Here is a 26526-nt window from a genome sequence, read left to right on the forward strand (position 1 = left end):
ATCTATCGATCTATCTAATATCTGTTTTTTACCTATTTATCTATCGATCTATCTATCTATCTATCTTTCTAAATCAGAAAGTCAACAACAATATCATTAATGATACGTATAACTACGTCCTCTCAATGGCAGTTCCTACCCAGAATCTTCGAGAACCTTCTAGAAAACCTTGAACCCTGCAGGCAGGGAGGGAGGAATGGCCTCTGGTTGATTATATGTAAAACATTTAGATGAAATCACATCTGTTCTTACCAGGTCCCATGGTGTAAGGGTTAGCACTCTGGACTCTAAATCCAGCAATCCGAGTTCGAATCTCGGTGGGACCTCACCTTTTCAGTTTTCTTAGAAACTGATGATGGAACTGAGCCATATAGTTGACCTTCGATGGACATATATTTCTTACGGCCCACCATTTTATTTAAGTATGAAGATCTCACGGCAGAGAGGAAACGTGTGATATTCAAAATCAAAAGCCGCAATTGCCCTCATGGTAATGGTCGACATGTTTGCAGACAGATGACACAGACATGTGAGAAGTTAGACAAATATGGACGTTCCTGGTTGCTGTATAGCCTAGGTTTATCATCACTTGTAATGAAGGAGAAATGTTGCACATTATTCCACACCTTTTTATTTAGGCTAGGTTAGGCTAGGATGAATAGGGTCCATAACGTAACAGAGCTGGGAAATGCATCATATCGGATCTGTATTTGTGCAAAATGGCGCAAGTTTGTGGAAGTGATTTACGCAATGCCGGAGAGAATCCACCTCCACCAGAAATAATGTCTCAGATCATACAATATCTGCTGTTGGACGAGCAGGGGACATTAGACCAATATATTCCTGTAGTTTACTGCTCTTCCCAAACACGCAGCAAGACATTCGTAAAAGCGTTAAACTGAACTTTTCCATCGGTTTTTATATCTTTAATTACTTACACCAGTTCCAACAGATGGAAAAAATCATTTGAAAAATCAGAAATTATTTGCCTATAAAAAGCATTTTGATCGATCGTACCAAATATTCAATTATTTCTGTACCCGACAAAATATTCAGTCACTCCTATATCCGACATTTTTCCTGCTGGCTGGTGCCGTTAAAGTCATATGGTAATTTACCGCAATTAGATTATAGATATATTCATCTATATGGAATGGCTCAGCGTGAAGAAACATATATGTTTTCACTAAATCCTCCTCTTCACTACACTCCCATCTTCACTACATAGTTCTAACAGAACATCTTGACTACACCATTGTATGACCACATTATCATATCATTGTGTTCTTATCTTCACCACAGCCTCGGCAAAATTGATGTTTTCTTTACACATCAGGGTAGATGGCCATCTTTATGATGACAGAGAACACACATAATATATTAAACCACTTATCTTTAGTCACTTTAATCTAATTTCTGCTGATAAAAACGAATTATAATGACAATCCTTGTGTTCTGTGACGGGACATTGTACGGGTGAAGGAACTGTTGTCAGGCACATGTATTAAACTATTGAGAAATAAACTTAACTGTATTAAAGTACTGACTTCACTATATTAGACTTCTCTATATTAAGCTATGCTAGGATATGATCAGTTCCCAGAGTATATAAGGGCGGGAGCCGGGACCGAGAGCATCATTTGAGCTGTGACCTCTGTCGAGTGAACATCTCTGCTCCGCCTTGCAAGCTCCCTCAACCTTTCCTCGAACACTTCAATATAATAATGTTCACCAAGGAGGTAGGACGATCCTCCTTTGTCCAGGAGATGGAATTTGAATATGTCCATGTATTTGACATGGGCTATGGCTGTGTGGACATGGAGGTGGAATACCCAGACGTGGAAGTGATGGATGGAGTGGAATTTGGCTGTGTGGATATGGAGGTGGAATACCCAGACGTTGAAGAGATGGATGGAGTGGAATTGGTGGAATACCCGGACGTGGAAGTCATGGATGGAGTGGAATTTGGCTGTGTGGATATGGAGGTGGAATACCCAGAAGTGGAATTGGAGGAAATGGAATATGGGTGAAGCTGGTATGAACGCCATATGGATTTGGTGAAGGTTGCCCTCGTAATGTGTTGACGTAAAATAGGTCAACCACTGTGACCATGTGGCGGGGAGGGCCACATCCACCAACCATGAAGCGAGCCCCACCACGAAGTATCCTGGCTGCATCCACGTACGAGAACCACCGCGGGATTGCCGTCATCCAGTACCCCTGCTATGCCTCCTACAAGAAGGCACTTCTTGCCAACGTGACACCACTTTCCGTCAACGGTCGCTGTGCAAAAGTGAAACCTCACCGTCCCACTGATGCTGACCAAGTGACCTCGCCCACTCAAGTGGCACTGCAGCCCACACGCCCTACCAGACCCACCATCCATGAGGAAATGCAGCCCACCCCACTTGTCAGGCCCACCTTCTGGGAGACATGGAGGTCTCAAGACCTGTCAGGCCCACCATTCAAGACCGACTTGGTCCCCCAACACATGTCAGGCCCAGCGTTCTAGACCGACTGGGACCAATAACACATGACATGTCCTACGTTACAGACCGACTGCACTCCGCACCACGTACGGGCGTTAAAAGGCGTGTCGAGATGACACACGCTCCCCGTGCCAAAAGATTCAGTTGGTGAGGAAACGGAGTTCTTTCTTCCTGCTGGTGCTGCAGGAGAACACGGCCCTAGAGTGGACACTGGAGGTGTGTTTGTGTTTGTGTTTCGGTTATCACTGAGGAACCAACACCAAGACAACTTTAGTTTCGCCCCGCCAAGGATTACGTTAATCTAGCGGAAGTCTGGCTTTCTCCCAGTAGTGGATGGCACATAATATCTACATAGGGACGTTGAAAAACAAAGAAAGAAAAAAAATGGGAACATTATCCCGCCCAAAAAAATACATAAATTTACGGGGATAATTTCCTTCGTCTTCAAAGAAAAAATGAAACTCTTCCGACGCTACCGTGCCTTCCATAAAGCAACCCTCAAAGAAATCCCTTTCTACACAATGCGCAAGGATTCGGTTAGCCAATCTTCATATGGCTGGGGCTATTCTTCCCTCTGATTGATTCATTTTTCAAGATTAAGGAAAGTTATAATAAAAATATTGTATTGAGTTTCTCCGTTGGCGTCAGGGTAAACACCCATCCCCCCCGAAGCTTGGTTACCTTTCCGTGGTGGGGGGGACTTCATGGATTGGGCAGTAGCAACCATCGTTGGTTGCTTCTGTTCAATCCATGAACGAAAAACCAAGCATCTTGAGCGTAATTGTCGTATAAATTCACTTGGTGTCAAAACTGACGCGAAAGTGGTTGTCTCAATTTTGTCAGAAATGTTTGTGCGTCTCGGCCTGATGGCGGGAGTCGGTTTGGCGCTGTGGTCATGAGGGAATACGAGGAAGATTGGCAACCGTCCCAGAAGTAGCTACAGTGAGGCCCAGCAGCTGTCCCTAATACTGTGGAAGGCACTCATGTAAGGTGTGCAGTGAGGCTCACCAGTAACAAGGGAAACGGACAACCAAAACAGCAACCTTGATCATCAGGAGGCTATCCAATGCTCAGAGTAGATAAGGACGATTATTGTATGGCTTCGCTCAGAGGATGAAAATCTTAGTATACAAGCTAGGCTTTTAAAGTGTCTCAAATCTATGGAGTATAAACAAAAATCTATGAAATTATTTCTTATAATATAGTAACCTGTAATGAGGTTAGTGATTTTGTATATTTTATGCAACCTACTTTAACAAAGTTGATCAGGGAATTGGCCAGATATATATATATATATATATATATATATATATATATATATATATATATATATATATATATATATATATATATCATCTTGGTGTATGGGAGGCCATGTAGGGAGACGGAGAGAGAGGCAGGAGCAGAAGAGAAATGATCAAACCTTCCCGCTTGTTCATAGTTGCTGCCTGAAATTTCTCTTCTGATAGTTCTACAGTTTTTGTGTTTGTTATACTAATTATTAGAATAAGAAAATTGTAATATAATGATTATAGAAAATTATATTAATTATAATTTAGAATTGTTATAGGTCAAGATTTGTACGTGAAGCGGAAGACCAAAATATGGTACGGGTCAGCCAGTCGTGAGTGTAAGCGACAGCTATTGATAGTTACTGGCTTTAATTTATGATCATTTATGATATCTATTTTTTACTTTTGTGTTAGCTGTTTTAAGTATTTGTTTTGTTTGCAGACTAAAACTTCTCTTATATGTTATTGTTTCTTGGGAAATTCTAGTTAATCGAGACGTTCATAAAGAATTATTTTTGGTCAGTTTGTTTTGTTTGAACAGACATGCATGGTGGTAAGGGACAGAATAAAAGTTACGGTTTGTTTATATTTGTTATTATTGATTAGTACTTTTCTTTTCATTTCTAACATTAGCTGTTTAAAGTGTTTGTGTTGTATTTAGACAAAGTTCTTTTTCAAATCTTATTGATTACCACATGAAAGCTAGGCTCTATAAGTGTCAAGTAAACAATATGTGATATTTTGAGTTAAGTCGAGGTGCTATTTACCACTGGCGTTTAGATATTTGGGACCCTTGGGGATAGATTTGCCAAGATTATCACGGCCAAATTGACTGGATGGCAACCTAGGAGCTAGGCAGAATTGGATATCATAAAAACCCTAAACAGTCGGTGGTTCCTGGGGCCTACCCTCCATCCTCTTGTAACTACGCTGCTGATTAGCATTTTGTTCTTTATATTTTTCAGAGGAACAAGACACTTCTGCATCTCTGTAAAGTTAAGGACTCATTGAAATTAATTCTTCAGATATTATCTGCAGTAAAAGGTAAAGCTGACAAGTTACTTTGCTCTTCTTCATAATGGGTCTCCCCTGATGTTTTCAATTAATGTTTAGCCTACCTAAGTTTTCCATTCGCACTAATATATTTGGATGGTGGACGCAGACTGTAATTTGAAAGGAATGGCCTCGCTGAGCCCCAAGATGACCCTGTTTAAGAGAATACTTTTATTGTGAAGTAAAAATGTCGTACAAGATGTAAATCATTTCCAAAGCTTTTCTCTTTTCCTCATGTTGCCACATTAAAGTATTTAGTTGAGCTAGTTTGTTTTTCCTTGAAACTGCATGAAATATTCATATGTGTGTAACTATGATTATTCCATTGATAATTTTATTTCATGGATTTTCCATGCTTTATGCTGATATCTATCTTCTTGTGTTTAATTATTTCATTCTGGTACCAGTTTTCACAACACATTATGTACTTTTGATTCTTATATTTGGACTCCAGTTTATTCTTGCATTATGGCTTCACCAGTCTAGCGACAACAAAATTGGCTTTAATATTACTAATCCATGTAAACTGTTTCATTGTTTATCTTTGCTATGTACTGTACACCTGCAGTTGCCTTTTTTTTTTGGTACCTTGCATCAAACCAATAATTTTCATATGTATTCCTCTCAGTGTTATTGTTTACCAGTAAATTAGTTTATGTACATGTTTGGAGTCAGTTTTGTGTTTGAGGTTATTATATTTCTAGTCCTGGACATTTTAGTGTTGTGTGTTCCATATGTTATCTTTAGCTTCTATGTTAGAGGCTATTTTTGTTTCTTATTTGATATATTATATATGGAGAGACTTCCTACGATCATAACATTATGTTTGTATTAAACCATGTTCACAGCTCCCTTATCGACTGCCACTGTGGTGTTGTGTGTTTTAGTTATCAGTTTTGTTTCTTGAATTAGACCATCGTTGGGATATTGATTTCATCCCATATTTCTACTCCTTGTATATTTCGACATGAAGGATATTATATGGGAAATCTGTACTGCCATAACCTTAACAACAATATTTTTTTCCTTTAGTAAGCTTAACAATATTATTTTTCCTTTAATGAGCTTAGCAATATCTTTTTCCCATTGGTGTGATTGACAATATTTTTTCCCTTTACCACTGCTCTTACTACGTCTCTTCAGAAAACTAGTATAAAAATGGTATTTTCACTTTCAAAGTAATGTAATGACATAACGACTAAAAGATCTGATAACATACCAACCTCTTTAAAGCTAACAGGTGATCAATTTGAGACCTCTCATTCACTGGTGTAAAGTTAATTTTTGTGCAGTGTGTTATTTAAGGTTATACTCAGGCATCTGAAGAATTCACACATATGTGTTAACTACAGGGAGGTAATGGCCAGGTCATCTAACTACTAATTCCAGCTTATGACATGTGTTCATAGCGCCAATTATATCAAAAAACACTGCTACAATTTGTGCTTTAACTACAGTCATTGGTATCACCTCCACTGTACATCACTGTCATCCACTGGAGACTACTCAGAACACTGGACGTACAGCAGCCATTCAGAAAATAACTTACAACACTCCGTCATAAACACCTTCACCTCGAGCACAAATTTCCAATAAACAGCATTACAGAATGCGCATTTTCAGTCTTCACAGATAGATCATTCTACGCCACAGAACTGCAATGACAAACTAAAGATTTTGCAATTCAGTGCTAGTAATGATAAGAATAAATACACAGAAATTCTCAGCTAATTAAGAGAATGCAGTACCCTTGTAGAACTCATCTAAGAAGCTAGTCTCGCATCCAGATCTCACAGCTGTAAGAAATAACAGACAAGTAGGTACTCATAACACTTATTCACCAAACCATAATTTTCTCCACAACTGACACCATACAACAGCTCACAGACAACAACAATATCCTATAAACACAGTACTAGGTGCAAGATAATCAACATCTGCATACCTCCTCACTCTACATACCCCATAAGATACACTACCCAACAGCAGAACCTCGGTAAGATGCTCCCATTATTAAAGATTGGAATGTCCACTTTGTTCAGCATTCACACTTATAATCTCTGAGGTGAATCTCTTCAACTGTAACTTCTCAGTATACTTAACCTATGCAACCAACCAACCAACCAACCAGACTCCTAGTCCACCACCTCCTGCAGCTAACTTTGTGAAACAACATTCTGCTCACACCAGCATTACATGGAAGGATGCTACGGCAACCATCCTCTGACCACTTACCCATCCTGAGCACACTCCATCCAGCTCACCCAGTCAATACAAAAGACAGCTACCTGGGTCAGAGGAGTGCAACGTGACGACCACCTGAGTGCTGGATCACTAAACAGGCGTCACTAACCCTCCAGATACCCAGGCGGTTAGTACTGGTAATATACCTCCCTGGTTGTTAGCTTCCTACAAACTACTACCTACTCCCATAAATTACACACATCGTAAAGTAAAGAAACACCTTACACATAACCACTCACCATTGATAGAAATCAGAGATCAAATCAATATTCTTCAATAAATCTATCATTAACCTAATCATATAGAGGCAAACAGATAACTGGCACTCTTTCATCAACACAGTGAACCGAAAGACCCACATCACCACTCGTCTCACCAGTCCTCACTCATGAAGCACACCTGACTCATCACAGTAAAATCCATTGTCCCAAAGAACTTACAAACATACTTATGAGACATTTCTCAAAAATTACCCACAAACCAATCTTGCCTTTAAAAAGGAAAGTTGTGAAAAATCTACCCAAAATCCATTCAGAGACAATCGCCCACGTACCCTTCACTCCCACTAATACAAACAGTGCCTTTAAAATATTGGGGAACTTTCCTCCTACAGACCTTAATAATGTAACAGACTTTCACATGAAACACTATGGTCCATTTGCTAATGGGTTTGGAAGCCTCTCACCAACATGCTCTTGAACTGGCCCAAATGCAGCAGTCACAAAACCAGTCTTCCACCACCTAAAACAGTGTACCTGGACAGAAGTCCCACAGACTTTACATATGTAATGAAAATAGATAATTAAGGTTTTTCGTAGTCATTGATTATGTTAAAATTTTGAATTTTCTGAGTCTATTCAGCCTAAATTTTGTGAGTCTGTTTAGCGTATGTGAGCACATTAAAAAAAATGGGTAGTAAGGATAACAATCTGACCTCAACAGGAAATATGTAAACATTGTGTTAGGGATGAATGTTTCACAATCAAAGGTTCAGCTAAGGATTTAAAAACTTCCATTAGTTTCTTATATATTTGATGTCCTCGCTGCTCTGATATCTAGAAACTGTACCTTTGATAGAGGTTATATTTTGACATCCTTTCAGTTCTATGTAGCCCTTAAACTTGCACCTTTAAAATGCATTTTTGTTGCTTTATATTCTGTTTGGTGACTTTCCAAGGCATATTTAAAGGCAAGTCTGCCTCCACATTGATGGATCTATTAGGTCTTGCAGAACAACAGATGCTGCTGTCCTCAAGGCAAATGACCTGTAAGTAGAGAAGGTCAAGAATCATTGTTTAAGCTTGTATTTAAGAGAATTGATATGATATACAGTTTGTTGTACAACTATGTAGCTATTTTCCTGACAGTGGAAAGTATAATCGGTTTATTTTTCAGAAATCAGCTTGATGAATCCTGCCCTGAGCCCTTGCTTGCTTAATTCAAAATGAAACGCATTAAGATGTTGCAGCAAATAATGGAGAAGGCTTACACGCACTTAAGCATACAGATGCTTGACTAGGAAGCATCATAATTTCTAGAAACTGCCAATCCCACCTCAGAAAAGTCAGCAGACCCTGCAGTCTCAGCCATCTTGTTCAGACCAACAACCCAACTATTCCAAGGTCAGACATAAATGAAACTTTTCTCTGTAATGTGAAAATTCCTGCAGCAATGTAGAACTTTCAGAGCTATGTTGTATATGTTCGTGGTAAAGGCTACTTTAAAATGTCATACATGTTGTAGGGGTTTCATATGATGAATCTTTTTTCATATTCAAAGGAGTAAGCGGCTCTTAAAATAGTGAAGGAGAACTTTTTTTCGGTTTCTTTGAGAAAAAAGACTTGTCTGCTACTGCTGGCATCATGCCACGCCTGTTTTATGATGAACTATCATAACATTGTCATATTGAGAGAGCAATATGGAGGCTTTAAATACTATGATTTCCTTGCACACATACGGAAATCACTAGCAGGGCACAGCTGGCTATCTAGTGGTGTGCTTACCACCCAACAGTACCAAATAATTTCCTGTCAAGTGGAAAAATGAAACTCTGATCTAACATTTCTCACAGAAACTGAAAACAAGGTGTAGGGAAATGAAATGACAGTGGTCAAAGATAAGAGAAAATGAATTATACCGTAGCATGACAGGCATGAAAGAGCTGGTCTTCAGAAGAGTTAAAACAGAGATTTTATCAGGAATACAATATAAATCTTAAAGTAGAGCTTACAAAAATCCTATAAGGCAACTTGCAATAAGTGTGATCTTAGAGCACATAATAATCACAATCCAACCAGGTGTAGCTCTCAAAAACCAATGAGGTAGCAAAGTTGAATAACAATAAAAGGCTAACTGAACAATGTGCAAAAGTGAATAAAGATAATATTCATGCATACGATTTTTGTAAGCTCTACAGTAAATTTGATGGAAGGTGCTAAATTGTTATGTAAGGGGAGAAATATTTGTAAATTTTCATTTGTTCGTCAAACACAAAGAACATCATCTACATACCTAAACCAAATTGCATTAGAAGGTAAGATATCCTTTAGTGATTTTGTTTCAGAAAATTCCATATAAAGATTACTTAGTACAAGTCATACAGGTCATACCAAATTTTTGAGCATAATAATCTCCATTGAATTGAAATACACAGTCTTTTATACACAATTTTATCAGTTCAATGAAATTTGACTTCGAAGCAGGTAAATGAATATCATCCAAGACATCAAATAGATATTCTAAAAGGTCATCAACTGGAACTTTACTGGAAAGTGAGGAAACATCAAAGCTAACTAGTTTAAAATCAAAATTAACATTGATATTGTTTAGCTTGTTGACTAAATCTACATTGTTCATGATATTAGAATTTGATACCTTACCCACTAAAGGGATTAATAAAGAAACTAACCATTTTGACAATTCATATGTGATGGAGCCTACTGAGCTCACTATAGGTCTTGCTGGAAAATTCTGTTTATGTGTTTTGATAAGTCCAATACATATATGGCAATGAAGGGGACAAAGATGACAAACTTTTGATAAGAGAGATGTTACTTTTCAACAACAACTTCATTTCTTTATTGAAATGAGAATTAACTGCTTCTAAGGGAGTTTTACTAAGTTTAGAATATGCTGTGTCATCTTTTAGAAGACCATTCATTTTAGATAAATAGTTACTTTTGTCTAAAATCACAACAGAGTTAGAATTATCTGCTTTAGTAATATGTATATCCTTGTCTTTCTTTAAGGTGTTAATAGCTCTTATGAATCTTTTAGGGCAATTAGCTTCCACTGGTTTTGACAAACTGGCATACACTAAACCCTTACAGATATTAATTTCATCATTACTTAAATTACTGTATTTTTCTAAATTACAAAAAGACTTTGTGACATCAACACAGCTGGCTTCCCTGTCAGAGCACACAAAACAAACCATAGCCTAATGCACACAAGGAGTCTTTATCTAGTTTATTAGATAGGTTTACAACAAAAGATGGGTTTGTGTTCTTGGTCCAGTCGCTGTTTTCAATAAGATGGTCCAACCTACAATTTAGTGACACTTGTAGCCTATTGCATTCTTTCCTTAATTTGTCATAGCAATAGTCCAACATCGGGTTCTTCCAGTGTGTCGGTATTGCCATTTGAAAGGCACGTTTCTTCTCTCTTGAAATGCGAAAAGCCTCCTCCATTTCAAGTTTCTTTAATTCAATGTTTTTCTTTAAGATAATATTTTGGAATTGGTCAAATCGTCGACCAGACAGCTGAAACGAACGTTGAGGTAGGACAGATCTTGGCATCATTTGTTCATCAAGGCATTTCCTAAGGAATCCAAATCGTAACTTCAGTTGGTAAGCCTTGATTAGCGATTTGATGAAAGCAGTAACGAAAGGAGAAAGTCCAAGACAGCTTGTAGAGAAGAAATAGAAGAGCCGTGTGGAATCCATGCTGGAAAGGATCACAATTTTGCGCGTCATCAAGATATTCCTATGAGTCCATGGGGAAAATGAAACACGATAAGCTCCCAAGTGCACTTTCGTGTATTAATCACATCATCAGGGGAGACACAAGAGAGAAATATGTCAGTTGATATACATAGAAGAGACGAAGCTAAGAGCCATTTGGTAAACATGTGATTGTCCAAAACATACAACGAGCGTTCATAAACTTATCATTTTACAAATTTTATCAACAATAAAGTTATCTAATTTATATAGACCATCACTAATATTAAGATTATAATTCTTTGTGTACTTCATAATAGAAGATTCAATGATATTCCTCTTGGTAATAGAGTTAGAGTTGATAACTGAGATGGCGTTACTCCAGTCAATACAATGATCATAGTTTTTAACGTAATTAAACAAGGCAGATAAGTCTAACTCTGTTCTGATTTTAGACAAAAGTAACTATTTATCTAAAATGAATGATCTTTTAAATGATGACACAACATATTCTAAACTTAGTAAAAATCCCTTAAAAGCAGTTAATTCTCATTTCAATAAAGAAATGAAGTTGTTGTTGAAAGGTAACATTTCTCTCATCAAAAGTTTGTCATCTTTGTCCCATTCATTGCCATATATGTATGGACTTATCAAAACACATAAACAGAATTTTCCAGCAAGACCTACAGTGAGTTCAGTAGGCTCCATCACATATGAAATGTCAAAATGGTTAGTTTCTTTATTAAGCCCTTTATTGGGAAAGGTATCAAATTCTAATATCATGAACAATGTAGATTTAGTCAACAAGCTAAACAATATCAATGTTAATTTTGATTTTAAACTAGTTAGCTTTGATGTTTCCTCACTTTTCACTAAAGTTCCAGTTGATGACCTTTTAGAATATCTATTTGATGTCTTGGATGATATTCATTTACCTGCTTCAAAGTCTAATTTCATTGAACTGATAAAATTGTGTATAAAAGACTGTGTATTTTAATTTAATGGAGATTATTATGCTCAAAAATTTGGTATGGCAATGGGTAACCCTCTTTCACCTGTTCTAAGTAATCTTTACATGGAATGTTTTGAAACAAAATTACTAAAGGATATCTTACCTTCTAATGCAATTTGGTTTAGGTATGTAGATGATGTTCTTTGTGTTTGACGAACAAATGAAAATTTACAAATATTTCTCCCCTTACTTAACAATTTAGTACCTTCCATCAAATTTACTGTAGAAAAATGAAAATAATGGTATGTTACCATTTCTAGATTCCATGATCCATAGACAAGGAAACAAGTTTAAGTTTAGCATATACAGGAAACCCACCAATGTATGCTCATATACCCATTATTACTCATCTCAACATGATCAGTACACCTGCACCCTGAGCCACCGACTCTCGCTCCTCTTACAAGAAGGTGGAATCAAACATCATCATGAACAAAAGCATGGAACGAGACTAACGAGGGAGATTATAATGAATAACATCAAAATCATTACTAGTTGTAGTGATCGCAGGAGACTACAGAGATTAGAAGCCATTCACATAAGAGAGGAAGCCCCTGTCATCAACATCCAGACAAACATGACCACAGCCTTATAGCTCTTTGATGGCCCGCCAATAGGACGTAGAGCTGATAATGCCATGTCAAATTCCCGATTGCTCAGATGTGATTAATTACTGTGTTGTTACAAACATTCCATTATACAAAGGAATGTAAAGGTATCCATACAGCAGTGGACCACTGGGTCACTTCGAGGCTGATGGTGATAGTGGAAGATATCAGGAACTCACACATTAGTGTAGTGGAAGATATCAGGAACTCACACATTAGTGTAGTGGAAGATATCAGGAACTCACACATTAGTGTAGTGGAAGATATCAGGAACTCACACATTAGTGTAGTGGAAGATATCAGGAACTCACACATTAGTGTAGTGGAAGATATCAGGAACTCACACATTAGTGTAGTGGAAGATATCAGGAACTCACACATTAGTGTAGTGGAAGATATCAGGAACTCACACATTAGTGTAGTGGAAGATATCAGGAACTCACACATTAGTGTAGTGGAAGATATCAGGAACTCACACATTAGTGTAGTGGAAGATATCAGGAACTCACACATTAGTGTAGTGGAAGATATCAGGAACTCACACATTAGTGTAGTGGAAGATATCAGGAACTCACACATTAGTGTAGTGGAAGATATCAGGAACTCACACATTAGTGTAGTGGAAGATATCAGGAACTCACACATTAGTGTAGTGGAAGATATCAGGAACTCACACATTAGTGTAGTGGAAGATATCAGGAACTCACACATTAGTGTAGTGGAAGATATCAGGAACTCACACATTAGTGTAGTGGAAGATATCAGGAACTCACACATTAGTGTAGTGGAAGATATCAGGAACTCACACATTAGTGTAGTGGAAGATATCAGGAACTCACACATTAGTGTAGTGGAAGATATCAGGAACTCACACATTAGTGTAGTGGAAGATATCAGGAACTCACACATTAGTGTAGTGGAAGATATCAGGAACTCACACATTAGTGTAGTGGAAGATATCAGGAACTCACACATTAGTGTAGTGGAAGATATCAGGAACTCACACATTAGTGTAGTGGAAGATATCAGGAACTCACACATTAGTGTAGTGGAAGATATCAGGAACTCACACATTAGTGTAGTGGAAGACATACAGATAATCTAAAGATAAACCTGTATATTGTCAGTGTGACTAATGATGAGTCGCAAATAATGTTAGTCTTGAACTTGAAGGGAAATATTTATCAAGTTTATTGTGAAACGTATCTATAATGCTGCTTCCAACCACTCTAACTGGTACATTATTCCATGTTAACAATCATATTGAAGATAAAATACTTCACCTCATCTGAGGTCAAACGTTTGCCCACCAGTTTGTGTTCATTACTACGAGTGACATCAGATGTGACGTCATTAGTAGATAGATATCTATACCTCATAGTGATTTTTGTTGGTGATACAGACAGTTAGTTTCGCTCTATTTCCAATGAACGTAACTTTAAAGTAAAGTACACACGGTAAAAAAGTATCTTCCCGGATGTGTCCGATGAATTTAGAAATGATCAATACGACTCGTGTTATCTGGGTAGGGTTGGTGAGTGTGAATGTGGACATGTTTCCTCATAATTATGGCAACTCATCTTTACAGTTAATTCCATCAAAATATGAAATCAATATTCTTTTTTTTCTTTCATACTATTCACCATTTCCCGCATTAGCGAGGTAGCGTTAAGAACAGAGGACTGGGCCTTAGAGGGAATATCCTCACCTGGCCCCCTTCTCTGTTCCTTCTTTTGGAAAATTAAAAAAAAAACGAGAGGAGAGGATTTCCAGCCACCCGCTCCCTCCCCTTTTAGTCGCCTTCTACGACACGCAGGGAATACGTGGGAAGTATTCTTTCTCCCCTATCCCCAGGGATGAAATATCAATATACAATTCAGTATTACAATTTGTCTCAGCATTGGCACGGGGTCTTATCATACGATCATGATGGAATTGGTTCTCAGTTAGACCTGCCAAGTCTCCTCAAATATGGAATGTTTCTAATTGTTGTATTCACCAGGTCTCCATATGAGTGGTCTGTACCATGACAGGTCGCTAGGTCTATGCTTGGTACGGGCCCTCACCTCAACCCGGCTCTTTATCTGATCTTGACTAACAGGTAGTTTGTTGTTAGGGAGGCTGGCTGCCTGGCTGGTACAGACCTTTACAATATGACGGATCTCTTTGTACCAGGTACACATGCATGTGTATTATTGGAATGATCAGAATATCTCCTCTATGACCAAACAATTTAATGGTAGTATTTCGTATAGGGTTAATGTAATGTTGGTATATTTGTAAACATATGAACAGTCATAAAGCCTGACTCCATAGTATATGTCCAACATTAAAGTTATGTACATGTTGACTTTTATCATTACCAGTACAGCATTGGTAAACTAATGGTCTTCAACCGGCATGCACAACCTCAACAATCAGGAGTTGTTCATTATTTCTATTATAAAGACTCAGGTACGTCATCCAAGGTACCGATTAGTGTTTTCTTTAGAAGGATCACATAAACTTGGAATCAAAAGAGAAAAAATTAAGAACCATATGTATATATCTAAACGTGTGGATATAGGTATATGCATCTAGTTGAGTCAGACGAATGTGTTATATATTTAAGAATGTTACTGAGAACTTAAAGAATAAAGTACAAATATTATGGTTGATGTGATAACTGATTTATAAAAAACATGTAGTGTAATGCATTTATATGTTTGTTAAGAACCAAGGCCTTTTAGCCAGTAAAGATCATAAGAAATTGAAAAGGTGTTAAAAGCATAATAATCATAAGCCCCAAAATATATTATCCTCTGGATATGTAAAATAAAATCCAACGCAAAATAACTAGGTTAGGACAGTATTCATTCATCATTTAAGAAAATATGTACTTTCCCTCTCCTTATCTCCTATCATCATTTCTTATGTTTACTTCCAACAAATGTCTCGTATATCATATATAAATTTTATAGGTATTAGGTGAATATTGTCCAGCGACGCGTTGTATAACTCTCTGTTGTCAAAGTTCATCCATGGAGTAGATCATGTATTACAAAGCTGTGTCTCTCCACACAGATGTTACACGTCCCAGGTGAAGATATTTCCTTGATATGGCGTTTATCTGACATAGATATGTCTTCTATAAATATTTGGAAACACTTTTCCCTGCGGGTCGATACCTAACACTTTCGTATTAATCATTTGTAAGTGACCAAGCATTACAAAGCTGTGTCACTTCCCACACTCTGTTTCATTAATCATTCTAACTATATTTGTTTCATCATTGATTTGATCCTTACAATAGATATTCATGTTTGTAATTTTCTTGAACATATCATTAGTCAGTTGAAGTGCACAATACGCTTGTCAACCTAGCCAGTCTACTGTTTTGGTCATGAGATATTATTCACAAGGTGTAACAGGACTCCATCCATCAGCTGTGTCACCACCTGTGACAAGTCGTCCTTAGCAAGGCTGTGTCATCCTCAAAGAACGGAGAGAAATAGTACAGTCTCGTCGGAGAACCTTCTTGCTCAAAGGTGTCCATCATCTCCTGCTCCTGTGTAGAGTGCAGCCGGCACGAAGGTGTAGGAGCGCCATCAAAGGTGTGCTGGTGATGTATGGTAATGATAATACTACTGTTCACACCATCACCAACAACCATTTCTCAGGTTTTTCTATCCTACTTGTCGTCACTGATGACTTTCTTGGATGTACATCTTTCTATATTAGGTTGTTCCATCTGTTCACACAATAATACGTTGAAAGGATTGTTAGGTGACTTTAAAGTGGAACATATAAAGAATTTATCACTTACTCACCTTCCATAGGTCGCTGTCCGTTTGACCCCACCATTCGTCTTACGAACAGGGTGAGAGCGTGTACGGTCTCAGAATGATCTTGAACCCCTGGTAAAACTTCAAGTTGATTCGATTGATGGTTATAACATGACCTTAACCGCAGGTATGTCCCTTGCAATCAGTAAGGGTAAAAACCTTACTTATATGGGCCAAATATTTAGTGAGCGTGTGTATGACCTTACAAATATCTTCAACACGTGAAGGTGTTCAAGTATTTTTGGTTGAGGATCATGACTAACTTGTTGACTTTATTAACCCTGGCAGTGGATGAGCCACAAGCCCAAATAACCAACCAACCTGGCGATTATTTTAGATGTCTTGCTTGACTGACAATGTAGCACCTGGGTTGAGCCCAAGGACTTGTTACCCTCCTCCTTTCAGTCTGTTTTTCTATCTCTTCCTCACAACACTCCCGAGAACCCTCCAGCAAACTCCACCACACTCCCCTTCCTGCCAAACCCTTCCCTCTACGTCGTCAGTAATCAAGACAGACATTCATAGCTTTATATACAGCTACCTGCTGGACCTGGACGATCATTTCATGTTGAACTTATGGTTCACATTCTGGCTTCATGACCTTTAGGTGATAGCCCTTAAATCCAACAACATATATACATCCTGTTATAGAACTGATGTTACTGTCTGACGTATGTATGGTGGGGCTTGATGACCTTACCTGCAGATGGTCATTAAGTCAAACATGTTATCATGTTGCAAATATCGTGATTTGTATGTTTTGTTGTGTGGCACAGATTATGGTGTAGATATCTTTAATAACCTTTACCGGTTACTATCCAGTATAGTGAACGATAGACAGACTTACGTGTTACAGACTCCGTATGATAAGCACCTGACGAATCTCGACACAACAAATTACTTGTTGGGTAAGATCAGAGAACGAGTCGTCCAGTGGCAGAACATAAACCTACAACATGGAACAACAACAACAACAACAACAACAACAACAACAAACAACTGTTATGTGAAGAGCGAGTTATTCAAAGTGAGATGATCTCAAGGAAGTTAGAGATATAGAAGAGTAGGAGTGAAGTATAAGCTGGAGGCCCACCCACCGTGGCTGGTGCTATATAGAGCAGTGAGGGCTAACACCATATCTTAACCCATGGTGATGTGTGAGCTTATAAACACTGGTGGTATTTATGGCGGCCACCAGGAAGTAATGTTCACCAGGTATTGCTCTGCTCTACACTGATCCAACAACTACAAGGATAATGTTGTTATAACCTTCTTGATCATGCTGGTTATAGAAGTATTATAGATACATGTTGGTGACACAAGGATAATGTTGTTATAACCTTCTTGATCATGCTGGTTATAGAAGCATTATAGATACATGTTGGTGACACAAGGATAATGTTGTTATAACCTTCTTGATCATGCTGGTTATAGAAGTATTATAGATACATGTTGGTGACACAAGGATAATGTTGTTATAACCTTCTTGATCATGCTGGTTATAGAAGCATTATAGATACATGTTGGTGACACATCATAATGATGGTCTCGTCTGGTGTTCACATAACCACAGTACTTTACTACAGTACATACAGTAATATCAGTCGTAACACTATGTATGTAGTCGTGATTACCGTAACAGGTGAGTGGTAAGATTGGATGACGTAACGTAACAATATCAGACTTCATCATTCTCTATAGTTTAGATGGATCATGTAATATTTGGCGTTGCTTCATGTTTTATCAGATGATAAAATGATGGTTGGCCTAATGACCTTCACAAGTCAATGGTCATTAAATCCAACACAGCAACCAACCACTCAGGATGACCAGGAGGGAGCCACCTGGTGCGGACCAAGTGTACCAGCCTGGTGGAGAGGATCAACTGCTCCACCTCAGGATAAGAGCTGCTCAAGTTCTGTAGTGAGGGACACTCCAAGTGGCATGTGAAACTACCAGTCTTAGTTATAAACTACCGCCCGGCTGGCCGGTGGGTGGCTGTGGCCAACATGAACCCAGGGGCTACACACACACACACACACACACACACCGCCCACTGACCTGACCACCGGCCGGTGGGTGACTGTGGCCAACATGGACCCAGGGGCTACACACACACACACACACACACACACACACCGCCCACTGACCTGACCACCGGCCGGTGGGTGACTGTGGCCAACATGGACCCAGGGGCTACACACACACACACACACACACAGAGCGGCGCCAGGCTGGAGGCGGGGCATCGTGACGTCACAGGCAAGTCCCTCCCCCCGCCAGATCCAAACATGTGTTGTGTCTGGTGATGGCGGTTCAAGATTTCCCACATTTATATTGATCAAGTCAATTGGGAGGTGAGTTTGAATGGAGAAAAACTGGAGGAAGTGAAGTGTTTTAGATATCTGGGAGTGGATCTGTCAGCGGATGGAACCATGGAAGCGGAAGTGGATCATAGGGTGGGGGAGGGGGCGAAAATTTTGGGAGCCTTGAAAAATGTGTGGAAGTCGAGAACATTATCTCGGAAAGCAAAAATGGGTATGTTTGAAGGAATAGTGGTTCCAACAATGTTGTATGGTTGCGAGGCGTGGGCTATGGATAGAGATGTGCGCAGGAGGATGGATGTGCTGGAAATGAGATGTTTGAGGACAATGTGTGGTGTGAGGTGGTTTGAGCGAGTGAGTAACGTAAGGGTAAGAGAGATGTGTGGAAATAAAAAGAGCGTGGTTGAGAGAGCAGAAGAGGGTGTTTTGAAATGGTTTGGGCACATGGAGAGAATGAGTGAGGAAAGATTGACCAAGAGGATATATGTGTCGGAGGTGGAGGGAACGAGGAGAAGAGGGAGACCAAATTGGAGGTGGAAAGATGGAGTGAAAAAGATTTTGTGTGATCGGGGCCTGAACATGCAGGAGGGTGAAAGGAGGGCAAGGAATAGAGTGAATTGGAGCGATGTGGTATACAGGGGTTGACGTGCTGTCAGTGGATTGAATCAAGGCATGTGAAGCGTCTGGGGTAAACCATGGAAAGCTGTGTAGGTATGTATATTTGCGTGTGTGGACGTATGTACATGTGTATGGGGGGGGTTGGGCCATTTCTTTCGTCTGTTTCCTTGCGCTACCTCGCAAACGCGGGAGACAGCGACAAAGTATAAAAAAAAAAAAAAAAAAAAAAAAAATATTGATCTTTACATTATCATCCACTCCCAAAGTCACCTGGCATTCTTGTGTTTCAACAACAGACGTGATATATGCAACACCAGGCAAACATTGTACCATTATCTGATAGGTTAATTGGTGCACAATCAAGAACCAGTGAATTTCATCGCCGCCATAAGTAAGTAAGGAAGGTGACTTTAATGATGATAAATACGACCTGGTATGGCTGTGTCTACACACTACCGCCATCTGGTCAACATTGTAGATACCAACCTTTAAACTGTGACATTCAACCACAAGGTTTAAAGTCGCTCATGAAAACGCGAACTTAAAATCTATCCATTTAAATCTACCATTCATCAATAAACATTTAAACACCGTCAATTGAACGCAAACCTTCCAGCTGCGTTATTTTACCAGAGTCCTTTAAGATACGTCATATAAACACAAAACTTGAATGTACGTTAAACTTGTGCAAACCATCATTGAATCTCAAACTTTTAAATTAGAATTGTAATGAGACTGCGAACTTTTAACTCTGTCAAATTATAGCTATTGTACAAAATGATTCACTTAATTGACAAATTTTAATGTCAGTTAATTTAACGATATCCTTTGTGGTTCATCTCTGAAACACAAACCTTTAAACTTTGTCTCTAGAACTGAACACAACCATTAAGTTTCAGAAATGGAATGGAAATTTGGATAATCTATCAAAATTCGTCATATAACGCGAACTTTTAAATCCTTCCATTCAGTTGGGCCGTTACTTGCCTGGCTGCCATTCATAATATGTCCTTTTATATTGTATGTTGACTACGCTCTCATTCATTCGTCATTTGGATCGTCTCACTGATATTCCATTCATAAACTTCATTCCTGCAGCTTATTTTTGACCGCCATGTTGCTTCCTCAAGGTTTATAATTCTTTGTGTATTTAATAATAGAAGATTCAATGATATTTCTCGTGGTACTGGAATTAGAGTTAATAATGCCATCTCAGTTATTAACTCTAACTCCAGTACCACGAGAAATATCATTGAATCTTCTATTACTGAATACACAAAGAATTATAATCTTAATATTAGTGATGGTCTATACAAATTGGATAACTTTAATGTTGATAAAATTTGTAAACAATTCACCTTCTTGTCCACATAATAAGTTTATGATACGCTTGTTGTCTGTCTTGGACAATCACATGTTTACCATATCGCGTCCTAGTTACGTCTCTTCGTTGTATATCAACTGACTGTTATATTTCTCTCTTGTGTCTCCCCTGATGATGTGAGTTTTACACGAAAGTGCACTTGGGAACTTATCGTGTTTATTTTCCCCTTGGACCCATAAGAATATACTTGATCACGTGCAAAATTGCAATCCTTTTCAATATATGTATATATATATATATATATATATATATATATATATATATATATATATATATATATATATATATATATATATGTATATATATATATATATATATATATATATATATATATATATATATATATATATATATATATATATATATCCTTCAGTATGTTTACTTTCGATAATGAGGAACAGAAGAAGGAGCCAAACAAGTAAATTTCGTCAAAGACATCTCTCTTTTCTTAACGCTGCCTCGCAAAGATTTTCATTAATTCAAATTGAAGAAACAGACGAATTTTCTATTGTCTGGTTAGCTCAGTGGTAGAGCGTGAGTCTTACACACTCAAGGTCGTGGGTTCGACACCCACACCAGACATAATTTTTGTCTTTTTCTTTTTTCATTTTGTCCGCATCATATGTGTGCAACATTCAGTACGTTCGTTCAACGTTATAGTGAAGATCTTCACAATAGATTGTGGTTTTCGACCTTATCTGAAAGGGTCAAGTCCACCAAGACGTCCTTGAAATCTTCCAGAAGCTTCTGGCGATCCTCCTCCAACTGCTGGGCACATCAGAGTTAACATGGGCCGGACATCGGTTGTGGAACGACTTAATCTGCTTCCGGTAGTTAGCAGGGATGATAATGAGGGCTCTGACCTCATACCAGGTCTGCTTAGTTCCAGTCTATTGCTTAGTTCCAGTCTATCGCTTAGTTCCAGTCTATTGCAACGACAATAAAAAAGTAAAACTCATTTCTTCGTTGAAAATTGAGAGGAAAACACGACAGCAACATGGAGATTTACCCTGTGGTTATTTTGCCGGCTAGTCGGCAACGGTCGGTCAAACACTATTTTGCCGTGGTAATCTCAGTGCTTCATATAATACTATGTCACAAAATATGTTCTTGGGGGCGTAGCTCAGTGGTAGAGCACTCGCTTGGCATGCGAGAGGTCCCGGGTTCAAACCCCGGCGCTTCCATTTTTGTTATTTGGGAAATTCATTATTTTCAGTCTTTTCTTTCTTTTTCTTTTAAACTATATATATATATATATATATATATATATATATATATATATATATATATATATATATATATATATATATATATATATATATATGTATATATATGTATATCGTCCGATCAGAGAAGTTAAGCAACGTTGGGTCTGGTTAGTACTTGGATGGGTGACCGTCTGGGAACACCAGATGCTGTTATCCCTGGGGATAGGAAAGAAAGAATACTTGCCTCGTATTCCCTGCGTGTCGTACAAGGCGACTAAAAGGGGAGGGAGCAGAAGGCCGGAAATCCTTTACTCTCATTTTCAATTTTTCAAAAGACGGAACAGAGAAGATATAAAGATATTGTAAAGATGTAACTAATATAAGATGTAAGAATGAATGGAAGATACGGATGTAGCTGAAACAAGGAGTTATGAAGATTAAGGTGCAATGAAAATTATTCTGTAGTGAAGATAAATGTATATGTTGAGATTTTGTATTGAACATCAAGAAGGAATGATAATGATGAGAGTGTAGTGACGATGACGGTTTAGTTGGGGAGTGGTGACAATTGCCTTTACAATGATACTAAGGAGGTAACACAATGAGGAACACAAACTTTCCAAAGCTACGTTCAAGTCAGACTTTGAACTAAGTTCGGTAAACAGAAGGATGATGTTAAGATGAGAGTGTAGTGAGGAAGAGTATAGTGATGATAAGGATATTGTCAAGATAGGTTGTAGTGAAGATACGAATGTAGTGAAGATACGAATGTAGTAGAGATAAGGGTTATCAAAGAGTAAAGTTTATTCAAAATGATTGTGTATTGAAGATGAGAACTACTTTTAGTGAACATCAGGGAGTACAGTGATGATGGTATGGTAGAAATAACGGTGTAGTGAAGAAGAGGGTATAGTGAAGGTATAGTTAAGTGAAAATAAGCTAGTAGTGAAGATACACGCTAGTGAATATGAGGTTGTAGTGAACTTAACCTTATTGACCTGATCCCCCAAATCCTCCAAACTACGTTCAAGGGCGGATCCAAAGCCAACCTAAAAGGCTATTTCTCTGTGTATTGTTAGTGGTGGTGGTGGTGTGTAGGTGTGTGTAATCATGTATTTGCACTGTATTAGGAGGGAGTTTTACACTCGTGGGGCCCCGTGTAAGTACGTTGTTTGTGTGAGCGGGTAAAATCTAAAGCCTTCCTTGAAACCAGCTTAGTCAAGATAAGGTCATATGAAGATGAGGTTGTAGTGAAGGTTATAATAAGCCTTGCATAGTGAAGATAAGGGATTAAGGGAGAGATCAGTGGTTGACAAGGTAGCATGATATACCACTGCGTTATGATAACTGATTAACTGAATTATTCCATACTGGAGAGAGAGAGAGAGAGAGAGAGAGAGAGAGAGAGAGAGAGAGAGAGAGAGAGAGAGAGAGAGAGAGAGAGAGAGAGAGAGAGAGAGAGAGAGAGAGAGAAGGGAGACTGTGTGAGAGAGGCTGGACACGAGAGAGAGGCTTTAGATGTGAAAAAGACTGAAGGAAATGGAAGGTTAGGGTAAGACTCTGTGACGGAGAAAGGTAATTGTCATGAGAGTTAGGGTGGACTGTAGAGAGAGAGGCTTGGGATGAGAGTCAGGCAGGACAGGAGGGAGAGGCTCGGAATGAGAGTCAGGCTGGACCACACCGACAAGGCATTTCTCCCAACACCTGCGCACACACACACACACACACACACACACACACACACACACACACACTTAGCAAACAACAACACCCTTCCCACAACACTCACAACACACCCTCCCGAATACACCCACAACACACACACCTCTTCTTCCATGCCCACAACACACTCTCCCACCGTACACCTGCGACACGCACCTTCCCCACACCACACGTCTCCAGCACACCCACACCACACATCTCGCCCACCACACTGTATCTGCTAGTATTGCATTTATCTTGTTATACATTTGATGTATTTTCAGTTTGACTTATGGTATGGCTACAGACTTCACGACTTCACCTGCTCAATACCCATTAAAATTTAACAACAATCATACATTTGTGTTATCATGAAGATAGATTGATAGATACATAAATAGATAGATATTCAGATAGATACATGGATAGATAGGTAAGGCAACCTTCATCTTTCTTAGAAATCAATGATATCCACAATATCCTGCAACAAATACATGTACATGGATGTAGTGATAATGTGGGTCAGGTATAAGGCCAGTGGTGTTGAAGGTGTAGTGAATGTGACCATTGACTTGAACCATAAGGGTGTAGTGAAGATAAGGCTGTAGTTAAGATGATTCTTAAAGTGACTCAAGGTTGTTGTGAGTAAAAGGAAGCTTCGAAGATGAGTACTTCCTATCTGAAAGTCAACAATTACAAAATTGATGAAGCATAACAACGTCCTCGGACAGCCGACTACAACCATAGAGTGAACCTGACTCTCACCTAACAACGTCCTCTCAATGACAAATGTCTTACCAGAATCTTCTAGAACCTTCCAGAAAACCATGAACTCTGCAGGTAAGGAGGAGGGAATGGCCTCTGGCTGCTGATGATAACCACATTACTCCATATATATGCATATATATACTTATATTTGCATATATAAGTATGTATATGCAATATATAGAACAATGTGGCCATCAACAGTTTCTAAGAAAACTGAAAAGATGAGGTCCCACCGAGATTCGAACTCGGATTGCTGGATTCAGAGTCCAGAGTGCTAACCCTTACACCATGGGACCTGATAAGAAAAGATGTGATTTCATCTAAATGTTTTACATATAATCAGCCAGAGGCCCTCCCTCCTTGCCTGCAAATGTCATTGTTTTCTGGAAGGTTCTCGAAGATTCTGGTAAGATAATTGCCATTGAGAGGACGTTGTTATACTTCATTTTCATTAATTTTATCATTGTTGACTTTCAGATATAGAAAGATAGATACGTAGATAGATAGATAGATTAGATAGACAGATAGATAGACTGGTAAACAGATAGATATTTAGATAGAAAGATAGGTAAGGCTAACCCTTACACCATGGGACTGATAACAAAAGATCTGATTTCATTTAGATGTTTCAACCACCATCACCAGCCAGAGGCTGGTTTTCTGGAAGGTTCTAGAAGATAGATACATAGATAGATAGGTAAGGCAACTTTCAACTTTCTTAGAAATCATTGATGTCCGCATCATTCTGCAACAAATACATGTACATGGATGTAGTGATAATGTGGGTTAAGTATAAGCCAGTGGTGTTGAAGGTGTAGTGATTATGACCATAGACTTGAACCGTAAGGGTGTAGTGAAGATACGGTTGTAGTGAAGATAACTCTTAAAGTGACTCATAAGGTTGATAGATAGATAAGGTAGATAGATAGGTAAACAGTTAGATATTCATACAGATAGAAAGATAAGTAAGGCTGTGTAAAAATACATAGTTGAATAGATAATCAAATACTGAACATTTCATATGCGTTTTTATAAGATCGAAAAGAAAACGAGATCAATGGTAACATGAGCCTCGGCCACGAGACTGAGGCCACGAGACAATGTCACTCGTTCAAGAGTCGGTTACGGGCCCCGCCGGCGGGGCTTGAGACTCGCCCGCCTGTTTCCAGGTGAGCTCGTTCTCAGCGCCCCCGTCCGTCGATAGTGGCCGTGACCAACACATTAGTGGCACTGTCTGTCATCAAGACCCCGGCGGCGACAGCCTCGGAGTTGTTGTCCCCTGCAGCAGCCACTGCCACGGCCACGGATCCAGCCACGGGAGGCTCGTCCGCGTTAGACAACATGACCGCGATCAGGGACATGCATGCGAGGCAACAGCAGGTGATCCAGAAGAGGAAGGAGCACATGACCGTGGACCCCCGACCTTCTGAACACCTTCCAACTAATGATGACGCCGATTCCACTCATGCATTTCAACTTTCTTAGAAATCACTGATGTCCGCATTATTCTGCAAGAAATACATGTACATGGATGTAGTGATGATATGGGTTAGGTATAAACCAGTGGTGTTGAGATTCTAAATTAATGTGACCATGGACTTGAATCGTAAGGGTCTAGTAAAGATAAAGTTTTAGTGAAGATTACTCTTGAAGTGACTCATAATGATGTTGTGAGTACAAGGATTCATCGAAAGCTTACTCCGAGGATTGATAATGAATGATGCGTAAGTAACCTGCTCTGGATATTTGTTCGGTAGTACACTGCTCTAGTTCTCCATCGCAAGGCAAAGATTGGTTTGTGATCAACTCTCATCAAGTCAGACCCAAGCTTGTTAATCTAAACGCCCACAGCCATCATGGAGGAACAACTCTAAGGAACTTCATGCAACAATTAGAACAAGAATTTCCATTATGATTTCAATAATGAGGATGTGTCACCTGCAGTGAACATCATTAATTCATATAAATCTTTTTCACTTCCTATCTGAAAGTCAACAATTACAAAATTGATGAAGCATAACAACGTCCTCGGACAGCCGACTACAACCATAGAGTGAACC

General features: G+C 38.8%; 2 non-coding genes across 2 annotated transcripts; one reads left to right on the forward strand and one right to left on the reverse strand.

Moving 5' to 3' along the window:
• Positions 1-21299: 21299 nt before the first annotated feature.
• Positions 21300-21371, forward strand: TRNAV-UAC (transfer RNA valine (anticodon UAC)). The gene has a single exon. It is a non-coding gene; the product is annotated as a tRNA-Val (tRNA).
• Positions 21372-24690: 3319 nt separating this feature from the next.
• Positions 24691-24762, reverse strand: TRNAQ-CUG (transfer RNA glutamine (anticodon CUG)). Its single transcript has one exon. It is a non-coding gene; the product is annotated as a tRNA-Gln (tRNA).
• Positions 24763-26526: the final 1764 nt, after the last annotated feature.

This window comes from Panulirus ornatus, chromosome 43 (assembly GCF_036320965.1).
Source record: "Panulirus ornatus isolate Po-2019 chromosome 43, ASM3632096v1, whole genome shotgun sequence".
Taxonomy (NCBI): domain Eukaryota; kingdom Metazoa; phylum Arthropoda; class Malacostraca; order Decapoda; family Palinuridae; genus Panulirus; species Panulirus ornatus.